Source organism: Asparagus officinalis, chromosome 8 (genome assembly GCF_001876935.1).
Source record: "Asparagus officinalis chromosome 8, Aspof.V1, whole genome shotgun sequence".
Classification (NCBI taxonomy): domain Eukaryota; kingdom Viridiplantae; phylum Streptophyta; class Magnoliopsida; order Asparagales; family Asparagaceae; genus Asparagus; species Asparagus officinalis.
In genome coordinates, this window is record NC_033801.1 from 73,439,756 (window position 1) to 73,459,183 (window position 19,428).

Consider the following 19,428-nt stretch of genomic DNA (forward strand, 5'->3'; position numbering starts at 1 on the left):
TAACTATAATGACTCCCAATTTTCATGTGTCCTCTATGTCCATTAACGCGCTTGTTTATTTTTTATGCATAGAATGTTTCTGAAAGTTGCTGTTCTGAAAGTTCCGGCTTCTAGTCAGTCAGAAATCATAAGGGTGTTGGATGCATCTGACAGCCTTAAAGATGAAGAGTTGGACAGTGAAGGCAAAGGCTTCCTCTCAAGATCATAGATCAGTCATGGTAAGCATCCTTTGAGACGTGGACAGACCAGCGAGCGGAATAAATTAGTCCAGGTAATTTTGAGATTTTATATGGAATTATAATTCTGGTGCATTAATTAAAATGCTTTGTCAGTCTACATCAACCGCCAGAGCATTTGTATGAGCTATACGGAAACTCTGTGGACTAGTGTTATATCGATGGTACCTTTTCTGTTGTTTTGCAATGACTATACCTATAGCTGGCTTAGTTACTCATTATTTCTTTAGCTGAAAGTACAATAAAGGCGTTTACTTGTTTAGGAAGAAGATAACATCTAGAAGTCTTCATTTCCTATGTATATCTCCAGGATAGTACGATATAGAACCCTAACTTCCACCCAACTAAGGAACCATTTCTCTCACTGGTAGAGTATTGTCTTAACTGCACCAATGTCTTTAGAAAGTTGTATCAGCTTCAAACGCCTAGCATAAGTCTTAGACGATACCAGTTTCCTAATAACCGACTGTAGAGTATTGTCTCTCGAAATAATAGACCTTTCTTAGCAACAATCCTGTTAGTCGCCTGAGTACTGGGTATCAGTTTTTCTTTTTCCCAAGTTGATACTCATTTTGAGAGCTAGGTTGGGGTGGATTTAGTTTCATTGCTGAGAATCAATTTTGGTTAAATACTCTATGTTGCATGAGTACAGATATGGGTACTGGTGTTGGTACGGGTATAGGTACGATACGGTACGGGTACGGGTACGAGACATGGTAAATTTGTAAAAGTTAGCGTATGAGTACGTCGCAATATAAATATTATTTACACGCATTATATATTGGAATTAATAATTTATATGAGAATAAGGATGAGAATTAAAATTCCTATTACATTTCTATGTTTCTTTATTATGTGAATTATAAATTGGAAAATATAGCTTTTGAACTAGACATCCAAACAACCCTTCACAATCATAATTTGGAACGCTGGCCTATGACTAACAAGTTTCAAGAAGTGGATGTGAAGTGTAGGATATATGTCCAAAAAATGTATGGCAAGTGTTTTAAATCAAAACATGTATTGTATAACCGAGTGTATGCCAAAAAAATATATGCATATATGCAAGGAGAGTCCAAGGAGGTTAGATACGGGTACAATGTCAGATTAGAAGTACCCAGGTAAGATAGTAAATACTTATCATTGAACATTCATAGTGTAATGAAACTGTAATTTTAAAAACAAAAATAACTATTAGAACCTTAGATTTTTAGGTCTAATTTTAGGGTCAAAAATCATGTTTTTAATAAGACAAATTATTAAAAATCCTATTCAGAGTATGCAGATTTTACCAATATTTTACAAAGAGTAAATATAATATATCCTAACAAGTTGTAAGCATAAAAATATAATAAAACAAGATATTATCAGCATGTCCTTCATATAAATATATCAAAGTATGCAGTAAGGTGACTAATTTCAAACTAGTTTTATTGTGGTTGCATATCTTTGTATTGGAAATGTTTCTTGTTGTGTTTTTTTTAATGAAGACTGATATATGCCTGCGAGTTTACTTATCATGTCATTAATCATGTGTATATCATCTGAAGCGTTGATAATCATCATAAGAAAGAACAACCGCAAGAAAACATGTTCTAGCCTATGTGCATGGTGTTATCAACATGTGTAAGCCTATTATGCATGTCTTAGACTTTGGTCGGAGACCAAGTAGAAGTCCATCATACCTCACTATGGAAACACCTGGCTTCAATCAGGTCACTTACGTTAATCTATCATGCTACAGACACGCATTAGTTGATTGTATCAATGTCTCCACGAAATTATATCAACGATTCGAGCACCTAGCACAAGTCTTAGATGAAACCAGATGCCTGGTAACCATCTGTAGTGATATCGTCTCTGGAAATAATATACCTTTCTTAGGTTACCAAATGGAAGGCTTAGACAATATCAGGGTCTTGTTAATCGCCTTAGGACTGAGTATCAGTTTTTTCCCAAGCTGATAACCATGCATAGAGCTAAATTAAGTTGGATTTAGTTTCATTGCTAAAAATCAATTTTGACTAAACACCTATCGTTTGAAAATTATTTGTAGCTTAATTAAGAGATAGTTTTATAATAAAAACAACTAATAAACTAGATTCTTAGGTCCGGTCTAAAGATTAAAAATCATGTTTTTATGTAGATAAATCATTAAAAATAAAAACAACTATTAGAAACGTAGAGCGTTAGGTCTAATTTGAGGATTAAAAATCATGTTCTTATTTTGAGAACTTGAGTGTTAGATCTAATTTGAGGATTAAAAATCATGCTCTTGTTTTGAAAACTCGTTATAAATCATATCTTGAATAATCTAGATTTTACCAATATCTTACCTAGAGGAAATATAATCTATCTTAACAAGCTGCAATCATAAAAATATAATAAAGCAAGATTATCAGAATGACCTCTATGTACATATCAAAGAATACACTAAGATTACTAATTTCAGATGCAGGAATATTGGAAACACGACAGATTAAGGATTGCATGATTGCATCAAACAATTAACGAGAATCAAATTCAATCAATCTTTGCACTTGGAAAGAAATCAGTCTTGCATATATGAGTAATCAAGAACTTAATTGGTTATCTACACAATTCAAATCCTCAATCTTAGGAGGTACTATGTTGGAGTAAGTGTAAGGAGCTGAATCACATATTTGAAGAGGAATATTCGGCCATGGAATCTGACGAAGGCTTGCATTTGCACGATTCTCAAGCCAATGACTCACCTCCCACAGTGTAATTCGATTGTATCTCATCAATGAAGGCACATCTTTCTCAAATCTGACAAGTCCTAGCTAGCGATTTCTATAGCAATTTGCATTCAAGAATTTGTATCGCTCCCAAGAATATGACCCCGTTTCTCTGTTGACTTCAATAGCATAAAGAATGACTCAGGTTTCATAAGTAGAAGCGAACTCTTTGTTGTATGCAGCAACAAGCCCGATTTTGGTTTTGTCAACCTTTCCAAGTTGCATTACAGTAGGGGAATCAAGAATTTGTATTGGCAAGTCTTTAAGATCGATTTTTAAAGTCGAACCATCCAGAGTGTTAAACCCTATAATTGCATCACCATCATAGGTGAGCCAAAAATCTATACCCATATCATTAGAAACACCTGTATCCTCTCTGATATAGGTATGTGAAATATCTATCGAGCCATTTCGTGTATTCCAACGGTTTGCTGACGACATATACCAGTCAAATGAATATTTGCAGTCGCCCTCATGAATTGCAGAGATGATGTTGAACACAATGGGGGCTTTGCTCCCTGTTTTGCAAAAACAACACAACCTTCCATATTTTTCTTAATAATAATAAACTTCATGTCTTTACAAGCTAAACCTGTTTCAAGGTAAGGATTGGAAAATTCAGTTTTTGCACATGATCTGCGACAACTAAAACAGATCAAGAAACACATGCATGCATCAGGTGTACATCATATCCTATTATCAGTCCTCCAAATCCTTTAAATTCACTATCATCCCATTTAGAATTCCTTTACTAAGTTAATTATCACTTAACCACCCTCTTGATTAACATCCAAGAACCCATCATGCCTCCTCCAAGAATTTGATCCCTCACACCCTTTTTTCTAAAGAACGTAAAGTATGACTATGCCTTGACAGAAATAAGACCAATGTCGCCGTTGTTTACTGTTCCTAACTGCATTTAAGCTGGAGGAGGAAGATCTTTGGGTAGATTGATTCGCTGACTTGAACTATTGGCAGTGCTGAATCTGATGATTTCATACACGATCAAAAGCTACTTATCAAGAACCTATACAAACCTCTCAAATTCATAAGAAATTTGAACATTTTGGGTCTTCACAAATGTTAACGTACATGAAGCTAGAAAACTCTTGAGTAAAATTGACGTCGTATAGTGGAAACAACAGAACTCAGTCATTCATAAGAAAAACCACGAATCAAGAACTTGATTAATCATCTCTGACTCGCAACCAACCAAGAAACACTCATATATAATGTTAACTCTCACTTAACCACCCTCTACAAGAATTATTACATCAATAAATGCACTGTATATTATGTTTACTGTCACTTAACCATCCTCTGCAAGAATTATTACAACCCAATTAACCCCCTAACAACCTGTATAAAACCAAACCAAAGCAGAGTAACAACTAATCCCCTCCATTCCCATCCTCCTCCTTCAAGGCTTGAAGAAACAAACGAAAGCAGCAACCCTAGGTTCTAAGAAACAGAAAAAGAAGGAGATCAAAAATTCGAAATGGGTTCTTTCATAGCTTTTCTTAGCGGAAAAACCTCTGAAGATCCTCCCTCATCAGAATCTTCTTCTATAGCTGGGACCGCTGACATCTTCTATAAAGGTTTGCAGAAAGGATTCACTTTCAAGACTTTCCCCGCCAACCCTCATCTCCCTAATCCCTGCTTCTTTTCCATTCCCTCACCTTTCACCATCTGCTCCTCCAATGGCCTTCTCTGCTAGAGTTCCCTCTCCAACACCTACCATATCTTCAACCCCTTCATTCGTAATCCTTCTACCAGCTACAGACTTGTCCTCAGCCCACCAAGATCCCACAATTGGAACAATACACAACTTCGAATTCCAAAGAACTCTCCTGCAGTTCTTTCTGTTGAAGCCATAGGAAGCAAAGTCCCATTGTGTTCAACATCATCTCTGCAATCCATGAGGGCGGCTGCAAATATTTATTTGACTGGTATATGTCGTCAGCAGACCGTTGGAATACACGAAATGGCTCGATAGATATTTCACCTACCTACATCAGAGAGGATACAGGTGTTTCTAATGATATGGGTATAGGTTTTTGGCTCACCTATGATGGTGATGCAATTATAGGGTTTAACACTCTGGATGGTTCGACTTTGAAAACCGATTTTAAAGACTTACCAGTACAAATTCCTGATTCCCCTACTGTGGGAGGTGAGCCATTGATGAGATACAATCGAATTATACTGTGGGAGGTGAGCCATTGATGAGATACAATCGAATTATACTGTGGGAGGTAAGTCATTGGCTTGAGAATCGTGCAAATGCAAGTATTCGTCAGATTGCATGGCTGAATATTCCTCTTCAAATATGTGATTCAGCTCCCTACACTTACTCCAACATAGTACCTCCCAAGATTACATGGATGTCGAGACTCAAAGAAAAGATCTTTGTATGGGGATGATAGTCTTATTCTAGGGAAAAGGATTGAGGATTTGAATTGTGTAGATAACCAATTAAGTTCCTGATTACTCATATATGCAAGATTGATTTCTTTCCAAGGGCAAAGATTGATTGAATTTGATTCTCGTTAATTGTTTGATGCAACCTTAATCTGTTGTGTTTCCAATATTCTTGCATCTGAAATTAGTAATCTTAGTGTATGCTTTGATATGTACATGGAGATCATTCTGATAATCTTGCTTTATTATAATTTTATGATTGCAGCTTGTTAAGATAGATTATATTTCCTCTAGGTAAGATATTGGTAAAATCTGGATTATTTAATATATGATTTATAACGAGTTTTCAAGACGAGCGTGATTTTTAATCCTCAAATTAGACCTAACACTCAAGTTCTCAAAATAAGAACATGATTTTTAATCCTCAAATTAGACCTTACACTTTACGTTTCTAATAGTTGTTTTAATTTTTGATGATTTATCTACATAAAAACATGATTTTTAATCCTTAGACCAGACCTAAGAATCTAGTTTATTAGTTGTTTTTATTATAAAACTATATGTTCATTAAGCCATAAATAATTTTCAAATGATAGGTGTTTAGTCAAAATTAATTTTTAGCAATGAAACTAAATCTAGCTCTGTGCATGGTTATCAGCTTGGGAAAAAACTGATACTCAGTCCTAAGGCGATTAACAAGACCCCGGTATCATCTAAGACTTCCATTTGGCAACCTGAGAAAGGTATATTATTTCCAGAGACGATATCACTACAGATGGTTACCAAGCATTTGGTGTCATCTAAGGCTTGTGCTAGCTTGCTAGGTGTTTAGAAACAATAATTTTTTTTAAAATTACTACATCCTAGATGGAAATCCGTCTAGGATGCACATCTTAGATGGAATTTACGTCTAGGATGTTTAAGGGCGTCCTAGACGGATATGCTCTTCCATCTAGAATGTATTCCGTCTAGAATGTGCATTCCTGATGCGTATTCCGTCTAGGATGTACATCCTAGACGACTATCCTAGACGGATATTCATCTAGGATGTGCATTCTAGACGGATTTCAGGGCATCCTAGATGGATTGTTCCACCTAGGATGCTCAATTTTCAATCCATCTAGGATGCTCAATTTTCTACTAGTGTTTACTTAGACTTCTTTGAGTTGTGATTGGGATTAAGATATCTTCATTTGAGCTCTTTGATTACTCTTCATTTTTCCTACAAAAGAGAATAAAATATAATATTCATCTTTTATTTGCATGAAACTTATTTGAAATAGATGTATGAAAATGCAATAAAATATGATAATCTATTACCCCTTACTCTTCTATTGTGACGAGAAATGTCCTCTAATCTTTTTGGTGTCCCTACTAAGATTTTATTGTAGTAGTATAGATATTAGATAGTTGGTAAGTTGTTAACGAGTAGTACTCCAGGGTCTCAAATTTGACTCTCCTAGGGAGCATCCACATCAATTTAATTTCGTAAATACCCAAGGCCATGCAGTGGAGGGTGCCCCCAAGCTACACCCGGAGGTTTAATACTCATGGTCCGAAGGATTATGGGGATGTTCCCTCACCAATAAAAAAGTAACACAAATCTTTAATAATGTTATATTAGTCCCTCAAATCTATGAAGTTGCTCATTAATCTCTCAAATCATAGGGTTAGTGCAATTTGGTCAATCAATGACCAAAATACCCTCAATTTTAAATTTTAGACCTTAAACTTTGGCACCCCAAAGTTTACACATTCTTAAACTTTCAAACCTTCAAAGATTCTGCAAACTTTTAATTTGATATCTCTAAGCTTGCACATTTTTTTAACTATGATACCGTGAAGTTTGGAGTATCAAACTGTCAAAATAAAACTTTAGGATATCAGAGTTAAAATTGTATAAGCTTTGTTGTAGCAAAAATGTTAGAAAAATACTTTAAGGTATCGAAGTTAAAAAAAAGAGTAAACGTTAAGGCACCAAAGTTAAAAACTTTAGGGAATTAAAGTTATAAACATTAAACTAATTTAGACCAAATTGCAGAAAGTCCTTTTTTGAACAAGCTAGATTCTAAGAGAGAAATCATAACTAAGAGGTATTTTGGGCATAGAGGGACACATTACAAAACCACTTAGGGTTTGAGGGACTATTTAGCAATTATGCAGAATTGAGGGACTAATATGAAATTATTGTAGATTTGAGGGACTAGTAGGAGATAACCCTAGCAAAATACTGATGATTCTATGAAATGTTGATCCCTGCAAAAATGCACCCAAGCCAAGGGGCCTTGTCTGTCTCGATTCGGGTTGACGAAGTTCCGACCCGATCAAATTTGCATCGAACCCCTCCATGCTCCCCTCCGGAGATTATTCCCCACTGTTGTGTTATCCATGGCCCTTTCACAGCTCTAAAACTCCTTTTGAAATAAACCAAAATCTCTCTCTCTCTCTCTCTCTCTCTCTAACCCATGAATTTATCTCCAAGCTTCCAATTTCATCCTTCATCTCTCTTCGACTCGCTCCACTCCTTCTCTCGCCTCAAATTGCATCCACGTATTCAGCTCCTCTGCTGCAAATCCACAAAAACCCTGAATTCCCACTCAAACCCCGTCTCCAATCAAAACTCAGATGTCAAAATCCCATCTTTATCCCAACCCACTAACTCCAAAAATGGCCCCAAACCCCTCCACAAGCCCTCAAAATCCGTCGCAGACTACCGCAACTCCACCACCAGTGACGACGAGGAGGTGGTGGGCACCAGCAGAAGCACAGGAAGCAGCACAATGGAGAGGATAGTTGAGAAGTTGAAGAGATTTGGGTACATTGATGATTCAGTGGAGAGAAAGGAGAGATCGTTGCCCAAAAAGGGCTCAGTTGAAGACATTTTCTATGTTGAGGACAGTTTTGCCCGATTCAAGAGGTGGGCTCACTGTTGATTTGAACGAGGAGGCTCAGTTTCCATGGGAGAAGCCGAGCTTGGAGCTTAAGGAAGGAGGAGGGGAGAGGAGGAAGAGGAGCAAGACGACGCTGCCTGAAGGGGAGCTGAAGAGGTTGAGGCATTTGGCAATAAGGACGAATTCGAAGACGAAGACTAAGGGGGCAGGAGTGACGAAGGAGATTGTGGATTTGATACATGAGAGAAGTGGAGGACTGAGGAGGTGGTGAGGCTGAAATGTGAGGGGCCGCCTGCGCTCAACATGAAGAGGATGCATGAGATATTGGAGGTTTGGCAGCTATTAACTTCTTGTTCTTTAAATTTGGATCATTTGGTGCCATTAGCATAGTCCTGTATGATTAATGATTGGCGTTGATTATAACGATATTGATCTCCTCTGAAAGAACATTTGATATTACTTACTCCGGCTAATATGCAGATTAGAGGACTGATGCATTCTGTTCGCTTTCATTTTCTTTGGTGAAACTGTTGATTGCGGTTAGTTAGAGAAATTAATGAATTTCACACACTAATATGAGTAATGAATCACAATAGCTTTTATGAGCACTTGAAGTTGTAACGGATTTCGGGAAGCCTTGGCTTCTAGTAAATATCAACCACATGATTTTTCTTTTTCTTCGTGCAATATGCATATCTTTGTTGAAAATTGTTGAAAATTTGAATTTCGTCTCTTTCTCTTACAAGCACACATGAAAGTACTATTCTTGGAACTATTGTTCTGACATGTGGTTATTACACAATTGCTGTTTTGTCTTCTCCATAAGTACCTAAATAGCTTTCATGAATAAACACTTTAGATACTATCCCTTGTGGGTTCTAAAATAGAAGTTGAAGAAACTTGATTAGTCGGTTATTTATACTTGCACTTGTATCAGCCAAAGGCTAACAGACATATGATATCTCCATTACTTCCACCAAGATTTTTCTCCTGGATCCCAATGCTTGCATATCATCTAAAATTTATTTCATCAACTTGCTTTATGTTGTTGTTAGACAGCATGCTGATATTGTTAATACTTCTGCTAATCAGAGGAAAACTGGAGGGCTGGTGATATGGAGGTCAGGGAGTTCTATTTCCTTGTATCGTGGTGTAAGCTATGAGACTCCACAACCTGTGAAAAAACCATATCAGATTATTCAAACTACTGAAGTTGTTCCTTTTAGCAATGCCACAATGGTGGTTCCTCGAGGAATTTAACAGAAACAAGTGGAGATGCTATGGAGCGTCCTCATGTAAGTCTTCCAGCTCCTTTTGAGAGGAAAAAAGATATAGAATCACCTCCTGAGGTCAAATATGAAAGTGAAATGGACAGTTTATTAGATAGTTTAGGACCAAGATATGACGATTGGCCAGGACCTGATCCGTTGCCTGTAGATGCTGATATGCTTCCAGGCATTGTTCACGGCTATAAACCTCCTTTTAGAATCCTCCCGTATGGCGTGAGGCCTTCTCTAGGTTATAAGGAAGGTACTGGATTAAGGAGGCTTGCCAGGGTATTGCCTCCTCATTTTGCCCTTGGTAAGTGAGCATCTTATTGCTATCTCCTTTAGCAATTAAATTGTTCATATGAATTTATTTTTTCTTAGTGCTCAAATTCTTCTTCGTGTAGGAAGAAGTAGGCAGCATCAAGGTTTAGCTGCAGCGATGCTGAAGCTGTGGGAAAGAAGTTCGATTGCAAAGATCGCTTTGAAGCGTGGGGTACAGCTTACTACCGATGCTGAAGCTGTGGGAAAGAAGTTCGATTGCAAAGATCGCTTTGAAGCGTGGGGTACAGCTTACTATGAGCGAAAGAATGGCTGAAGATATCAAGGTGACATAAGCTACTGATTCATGCTTAACAACTTTTAAATAGCTTTATGCTTATAAACGGCATATGCGAAAGCCAACATGTGAGTAAATTGTGAAAAGAAAAAAAAAGCAAAAATCTCTATATAAGCACTCGTCAATATCGGCTTGGCACATTACAGCTTCTTATATTCTTTACATATGCACCTCTATGGTTGACATCTGTAACCTTTGTGCACTTGAAATATACAGCTTACCACACATTTAAGTGACGTGGCACATGGCTCACTGAACGCGCATTTCACATGTTTATCCCATATATCACACTAAATATAATTACAATTGGCACATGTAACCTTATGAGAGTACCTTTTATACATTTAACCTTCTAGATTTGTATGTCTCACTGTTGTAGCTATATTGCGCATTCATTAATCATTATTCATTCATAATATCTCAGCTGATGGATTTATTCTACATGGATTTATTCTACATCCTTTGGCTAAGGACTGAAGGAATGTTTGAACAGACCCTTTACACTATGTCTGATTAGTCAGTATATAAATTTGCCCAGTGAGTTTTCAGTCAACAGTGAAGTTACAAAACGGAAGCTGCAAACAATGGACAGCTGGCCAATACCTTTGTTCATTCTTTGACAAGAGAGGATAATGACATCCTAAAACAGGATAAGGTGCATTAGGCAAGCTTTTGCTTGGACTTAGTTGCATACAAACTTAATCTATTTAATATGTTAAATCAAGTTTGAGCTCAATAATCTTTGCTCTGGTAAAAAATGTTGTACTGATCCCTGTGAAAGGTCTTTCTATCGTCTAAAATTTTCTGTCGTTACCTTTATTCTTTAAGCGTTAAAGTTTTTTGATGCGTTTTTTTGCTGAAATTTGTGTATTAAATACCGGATAGCCTGATTGTTTGGATATGTAGTTCTTTATGCATGTTCTAACATCTAATTGGGATGTTTAGTATGTTTCTTGGGTTCTTTTTTATGCTGGTTGTGCTGTAAGATATAATTGACGACAATTAAGTTCCAAGAAGCTATCTGAGCTACACTTGATTTAAATTGAATTCCCTCCATATACTCACTTGACAATTAAGTTCCAAGAAGCTATCTGAGCTACACTTGATTTAAATTGAATTCCCTCCATATACTCACTTTTTAATTTCTTACTAATTCTATCTCTGAGCTACACTTGATTTAAATTGAATTCCCTCCATATACTCACTTTTTAATTTCTTACTAATTCTATCCTTATATCACAGTCTCTCTGAGTTCTTCCTAGTCATATTTGTTCAATTCACAATTTTTGTATAATTATATTGCCGTGTCCAACAAATTTTTTCGGGTGATTGCAGAATTTAACAGGGGGTACCATTCTCTCTAGGAACAAGGACTACATCGTCTTCTTCAGAGGGAAAGATTTTTTGTCCCCAGAAGTGACAGAAGCATTACTAGAGAGAGAAAGGATGGCAAAGACCCTCCAAGGATGAGTTCTCTCTAAAATACCGTGGAAGAGATAGTCAGGATTGTTGTGTCAACTGATGCCTCCTATTGTTACTTTTAGACTGCAGGACTTCATGATCATTAGGCCTGTGGATATATGGTACACAAACTGTTTGGGGAATAATTTACTGGTTATAAGCTCTGTAGAAATCGCTCTCATAATTTCTTGACTACTTGTTATAATTCTATTGTGTTTACCTTATTTCACAAGTGCACAGTCTGGCATGTACCATCATGGATGAACCTTCTTGTCTTTAACCACGTGTCCAAGTAATTTAGAGAAGAGGGCCTTTTGATCTCCAATAAACTTGCTTGTATGGAAACTCTCCAGTATTCTAAGCAATTTTTATCTTTCTTTCGCTTATAGTTGAACATTAATTTGATACGATAAAATGGAGATCAATCATGTTTTTCTGTATTGGAGTCCTGTATTGGTGGAATGTACTTGTTTTAACTAAGTCTTACACTGACTCTGTTTATTTTCATTTGATACCTGAGAATGGAGGTGAGTCGTGTTTCATGAATGAAAAGGTTGAGTCAGTGACATTAACTTTTTCTCTATCATGTGACATGAATCTTCAGATATAATCACAAGGTGATGTCTTAACTAAGATTATATTCAACTCTCATCCTTTTATCCGATCCTTTCGTAAAAATCATAACGGATGCTTACGACAACTGGCTGAGATCCCTTATTTACTGAGTACCAACCTTTATGTATACTATATTTCCCATGTATATTCAAACATTTAATGATCGATGAGACAATTTACCCAACTTTATTGGAATAGGAGGTTGTAGAAGTTATGATTGTTCCTTTCATTTCTTATGATTTCTACTTGTCTCTTAGTTGGTAATGCTTTATTAAGTATGATGTACTATATGTTATGACCTTTGCAATTGGTAGAAATCCTCCAAACCAGTGTAACCATAGACCATATCTTACACAATCTAGTTCAATGATACGTAGTTAATGCTTAAAGATAACCTAAAGCTCTCCAAAACATTTTAACCATCAATCCAGTATCATATACATTCTAATTCAATCATCAGCAGTGAAAACTTGACAATAACCTGAAGATATTGTGCATGCTGCTGTAGTACGTTACCTTTTGAATTGAACATGTAATAGTAAATATTTAAAAAGAGTGTCCTGTAATATTGTTGATGTTGTAAAATTGCACCATAATAATAGTATAATTTTGTTGTGAAATTGCATGCAGATTAAATTACTATTTACTGTTAGTGAACCGCTTTCAGACAGTCATGTTAGATATGACAGATAGTAAAGAACATTGCTTTTAGTTTTGATTTTTATTTTTTGACAGAGATACTTGGCATAATGAAACAAATTTCCTTTTTTATTCCTGTATTAGTGTATAAACTGTTTTATTGTCCCCTCAGGCAGAGCGGAAGTTATCGAAAGCTGAAAGAGCTCTAGTGAAAGTGGAAGAGTCATTGAAGCCTGCGGAGCGACCAGCAGAACCATAGACCATAACTGATGAAGGGAGATTCATGTTTCGCAAGCTTGGTTTAAGGATGAAGGCCTTTTTGCTCCTGGGTAATCCTCCATTTAGAGGTTGTTCTTACCTTTGAAATCAAATATTTTGATATTTATATATTCTACACTTGTCGGAAATATGTTCGTTTCTGCAAGCCACACATTTCCAAAGATTCTCTATTTCTTAGAGTCTTAATTGTTTCTGTCTTACATATTTATGTTTGTCTTCTTGTTATGAGTTTGAATGCTGGTTTTATAATTAGAATATCAGGTGATATGTCTCTCAAGTATTCACAAAGCAGTAAAGTCAAACATATTATGTTATATTTTATTGATCGATGTTTCATATTCTCTTGTTTATATTTCATATTCTCTTGTTTATAGACATCACGTCTTTCATATAATGTTAAACTGAGCATCTTGAACACTTTCAAACTGCTTTATATTCTCTCAAGTATAAGTTTTTACAATGTGAATTGAAACGAGCATCTTGAACACTTTCAAACTGCTTTATATTCTCTCAAGTATAAGTTTTTACAATGTGAATTGAAACAAAAAATACTGCTACCTTAAGACATATTGGATCTGTTATTTTTTTATTAAAAAAATTATCTTTGTTATTTTCTTTAGTTCTTTCTTAATTTTCAATTTATTTCTGATCTCAATATTGAAACAACCAAAAAGACCCAATCGCTATACTGAAACCCAAAAGAGGACATTTGTACACACGTATATGCCAACTATTGTTGCATCAATTATATTATGTACTTCTTTAAGCATTGCAAATTGTGTTTTTCATTTTCTTAGTAATTTTCTTATTATTTGAATCAGTTTGGTTTATTCCAACACTTTTCACCTGATATTAATGAAACGACAAAAATTCCAATGCTATAACCAGATATCAATAGGATCCAAGATCAGTACAGGAAGATTATGTAACCCTTTTTTTTATGGAAGATTATGTAAACATTTAAAACTTTGGTTTTCTGAAGTTTGCATCCTTGATTCAAGAGTTTTGGGGTGGGCTGTTTTCTAGCTTCTAGCTCTTTTTTATTTTTATTTTCTTTTTATCATCTTTTGTGCCAGGAACTAATGTTTTGCCTAATATTAATTTGTCTTGAATACAGGGAGTAGAGGTGTTTTTTGTGGTACAGTAGAAAACATGCACTTGCACTGGAAGTATCGGGAACTCGTGAAGGTTATTATTAAAGCAAAAACTTTTGCACAGGTTAAGAATGTCGCGCATTGGCCCTTGAAGCTGAGAGTGGGTGGATCTTAATTTCTGTGGATAAGATCTCAAAGGGGTTTGCAATAATTGTATACCGTGGAAAGGACTATCAACGTCCTTCCTCCTTGAGGCTGAAAAATCTCCTGACCAAAAGAAAGGCTCTAGCCCGCTCTATAGAGCTTCAAAGGCGCGAGGTAATTATAATAGTGCTGTCCATGAATTATTGCCCTTTTTCTTTGGCATATTGCAAGAGCTCGTTTAGTTCCTTTCTTGCAACTTTAGCCTGAGGATTCTCATTCTCCTGCTAAGCATCTTAACAGCTGATTGTAGTTTATAAAAAAGAGGGTTAATTGCGGATACGCTACCTATACTAGCAGCTAACTGCTGATAGACCCCGTGAGTTTGACTCTTTTAACTCAAAAGAAATTTTTTTGGTGACAAATAGACTTCCTGTTGGTAAAAAAAAAAATCACTCCGTAGGGAATCTGCAACGATTGAACTACAGTGGGTCTATTCACAATTAACCTCAAAAAAATGGCACATGACAAGTTTTGGTCCAGAAGCATAGCGTTGGATAAATCTGCATTCTTTTTAAACCAAACAATAGTTTCAAATTTGAAATGAACCTTGTTTTAAGCTGTGGAAACTCATATTTTCCCTTCTTCTCATAGTCTAAATATCACGCTAATGGTCTTTGTTTGTTTTTTTGCGTAACAGGCTCTTAATCATCATATCTCAACTTTATACAGAAGGGTGGAGGCTCTGAAATCTGAACTGGTATATTACTTCCGGAAATTTACTTGCATTCCTTTAACCCGTTACTTCCACCAAAATGACTCCTATTCTCATTGAAGAGATCTTTATCCTTCTATGCTATTTTCACAGTGCCAAATGGAGGATGTCAAAGAACAAGGTGATGAGGAACTCTATTCCAAATTAGATTCAGCATATTCCACTGAAGATGAAGATACCGAGATACAATTTCAAAATTTTACTTATAATTGTTGCACTTAGTTTTTTCTCATTGATGATAAGATACATTTCATGAATTCAAAGTGCTAATTCATTCAATATAATTTCATCTAAAATTTGTTCTGATAAGAGATGTTTTAATATTTGAATCAGTATTGAGGTGTACAATAGAAATGATTTTTGTACCAAGTGATTTATGGTTGAAGGGCTGCTGTATAAATTAGATACATCCAAGTTAGCACGTTCTGTTAATTAACATGATTTATTTAGATTAGAACATATCTCTGGATGTTAAATGATTAAATTGAACACAATTTCGCCACAGATATTTATTAGGGTTAATTGCAATCAGACCCCGGTTATATCACCTCCACCCAATTGCGAATAGACCCCCTGGAGTTCTATTTTTGTGAATACCCCTTGAGTGATTTTGTTTTTTCACTCTTGAAGCCATTAAAAAGATTTGAGGAGGTGGGTAGACCCCCTATAATTCTATTGGTGAGGATAAACCCTCGATTGCTTTTTTTTTTTTTTTTAAAGAGTCGAAAAAGTTCACTAAGGGGGTGTATTCCCACGTGGGCCAATACTACATGGAGTATATTTGCAACAAATAGAACAATGGGGGTCTATTCACAATAGGGTGATGATATCGATTAACCATATTTATTATCCCAACTTTTCAAATAACCGACTTTTAAGACTTGTTTGTTCATTATTTATAGGATGAGACCGATGAGACTTACCTTGAAACATTCGACACCGCCGCCGATTCTAATAGTGATGAATACAATGAGGATGATGAAGACGATGAGGATGCTAGCTGTGACAGCAATAGTGACGGTGATGAAGATTTTGATGATGGAAACTACACAGATGATCATGAGAACAGAATTTTTATAAATTTGCTCCACAAAATAATTCCTGCTGCTGATGAAGCCAGAGGGGGAGAGGATACTTTCAAGTTTATCCAAGGAGTGTATATAAGTTAATTTTAGGAAACATTTTGGGCTTATGAGCAACAAATTCGTGTACATTTGGTTAGCGCAGATTCAGGCCAGGCCCTCCTTGTAAATTATCAATTCAATCAACATAAACAAGACAGTATTACATGTTTGCTAAATAATTCGTCCGGTAATTTCTTGAAGCCAAAGGGTTGCAGGCGCAAGATCAACCGCATGTGTGAATTCTTCAGCAGTTCAAAATATCATAATACGTCTCGAAATTTATAAATTGTTCACTAGTGTGTCTTGATACCTATACATCTATATAGTCGGAAGTCCACAAAACATTAGCACCTGCGTTTGATGCGAAGGCATTTCACCATTTATTAAGATAACTGATGTTATTTTTATCTGTCACGTTGTGAATGACCAAGTCATGCAATTTGCCAAGACGCTGTCCGTGTTAAACGGCATTTCTTCTTCTCTGAATTATCATTTTGAAGGGATTAATTTCAACGATTTGATTCGAGACTAATTTCTAAATACTAAAGATTGAACCAACCAACAATGGAAAAAATCCTAAATGGAAATAAAAAGCAATATGCATATGAAAAAAAAAAGTCAGATTTGATCTAGAAAATGATGGTTTGGTAACCATTTAAGGAGAAGTTTGCGCAATATTAATATATGTATGTACCATCAGTTCATCATAAAAAGATTACAAGTACTATCATGCCGCATGGGGGTCTGAAACCTTTGGCTTGCATGTATGGTTTTTATGTATTTATTTCACTTTTCTTTTGAATATGACCAGACAATCCATATTGCGAGTTGAACATGTAACCATATATGGTTGTTCATGATTTTCTTATCTTTTAGGGGGATTGTTTGTAATTCTCATATTTTTAGGGTTTATTGTTGGATTTAATTTAATAAATCTATTTGTGAGTACATATGGTTAATCAATGTGTATTGCTATCCTTTAGGATCACCCACTAAAGTGATCAATTAATTTGGGTTAATGGGTATTTAAATAAGTCATGGGGTTATATGTGCAGATACCAGGTTGTAATTGTGATTTGATGAGGGGTCAAATTACAAATGTACAACATCTATAAATAAGGGGTTATGGTCCCTAATCTAGGGTAACATTCTCTAATTCTCTTCACCCCCATCTAGAGAGAAATTTGGCTAGAGAAACCCTAAGGTTAGAAGATCCAAAACTCATCTCAAGTTTAATCTATGGATTCAGGTATAAGTTTCCGCTCTTTTCTTTTGATTCTTGTAAATCTCTTTGAATTAATCATGGCTTTATGGTTTAGATCTTAAGTTTTTATAAGATCTAACAAGTGGTATCAGAGCCACCTTGATTTGTTCTAAGAGATTAAGATTAAAATTAGGGTTTTTGATCTTAATCTATGGATTCAATTTTTGTTCACGGATGAACAGTATTGACTGTTGAAATTTTTCGGATGAACAGTAACCTATTTTTTGGATGAATAGTAACGTATTTTTTTTGGATGAACAGTAATTTTTTTAATTTTTTGGTTTTTTCTTCGATTTTTCTTGGATCTGGATCAAGAAAACTCATTTTTTTTCGATTCTGGATCTGTTTTGAAATAAAATCGAGAAATTCTTTCGGATCTATTATGTTTTGGTCGTTGATACCGTGCTCCTCACCGGCGAAGTGTTGCTGGCGGCCTCGCTCTCAACTTCGACGGCGACGGCGGCGTTAGGAAACCCTAGGGTTTCGACCTTTGGGTGCGGGAACAATAGCGGCGGCGGTTTCAGATTTAACCCTCTAAGGGTTCGTGCGGGAATTAAGGAGGTGGTTACCTCAAATTTTGGCGAAGCTGAAAGCTTTAAACGAACTTCGCATTCGTTCTAAGGTGAGCATCGCGCTCAATTTAAACGAACTTCGCGTTCGTTCTCAGGTTGAGCCTCGCGCTCAATTCAAACGAACTTAGCGTTCGTCCTTAGGTGAGCCTCGCGCTCAATTCAAGTTGAGCCTCGCGTTCAGTTCTTAGGTGAGCTACGCGCTCAATTCAAGTTGAGCATCGCGCTCAGTTCTTAGGTGAGCCTCGCGCTCAGTTCTCAAGTGAGCCTCGTGCTCAATTCAAGTTGAGCCTCGCGCTCAGTTTTCAGGTGAGCCTCGCGCTCAATTCAAGTTGAACTCCGCGTTCATCCTCAGGCGAGCCCTGTGCTCAATCCAAACGAACCTCGCGTTCGTTCTCAAGTTGAACTTCGCGTTCATTATCAAAATGAATCTTGCGTTCGTTCTCAAGTTGAACATCACGTTCAGTTTTAAATGAACCTCGCGTTCGTTCTTAGGTGAGTCTTGTACTCAATACAGTCGAACCTCGCGTTCAAAATTAAGCGAACTTCATGTTCACTATGGTTAAGCCTCGGCTTTTCATAGGTCCACTTTGGTATACTTAATTTATTCAATTAAGTTATGGACCCTATTTAAGCTATGGAAATTTAAATTAATTTGGTTTTTAATCAATTATTTAATTTAAATATTATGACACTAAGGTATTAAGGTTGTCTCTCACTCCAATTGATTAATTAAAACAAGAAGTTGCCAAAGTAACCTCTCTTGTGTAGATTGTTCATGAGGAATGTGAGATGTTTGTGTGTATGCTTTCGTATAAATATTTAATCGGCCCAAAGGATGGTTAATATTTATTTAGACTGTATACACATCTGCGATGATAAACATGTGACAATTATAAGGTTTACATGTGAATAATGAATCGATCCAAAGATAGTTTTATTATTTGACATGAGTTATTGTTAATGTTTGATCATTGCAACAAAGTATCACTTACAAGTTAATATTACTGTCCAAAGGCTTGATATTAATGTTGTGCCAGATATCTTGGATGGGATTCGTCATTATTTGAATTTTATTGATTACTAATTATGGTTATTGATGTGAGCATTTTTGTTTTATTTTAGCTAATGCATCTGCTGCAACAATTTCTGCTAACATCAACTCAATTCCCATGCTAAATGGGACAAATTTCAAGGTTTGGAAAGAGAACATATTAATTATTCTTGGCTGCATGGATCTTGACTATGCATTAAGAATTGAACAACCCTGTAGGCT

At 36.0% G+C, this 19,428-nt stretch overlaps 1 pseudogene; it reads left to right on the top strand.

Moving 5' to 3' along the window:
- LOC109821372 lies at window positions 278-16,753 on the top strand (annotated as a pseudogene).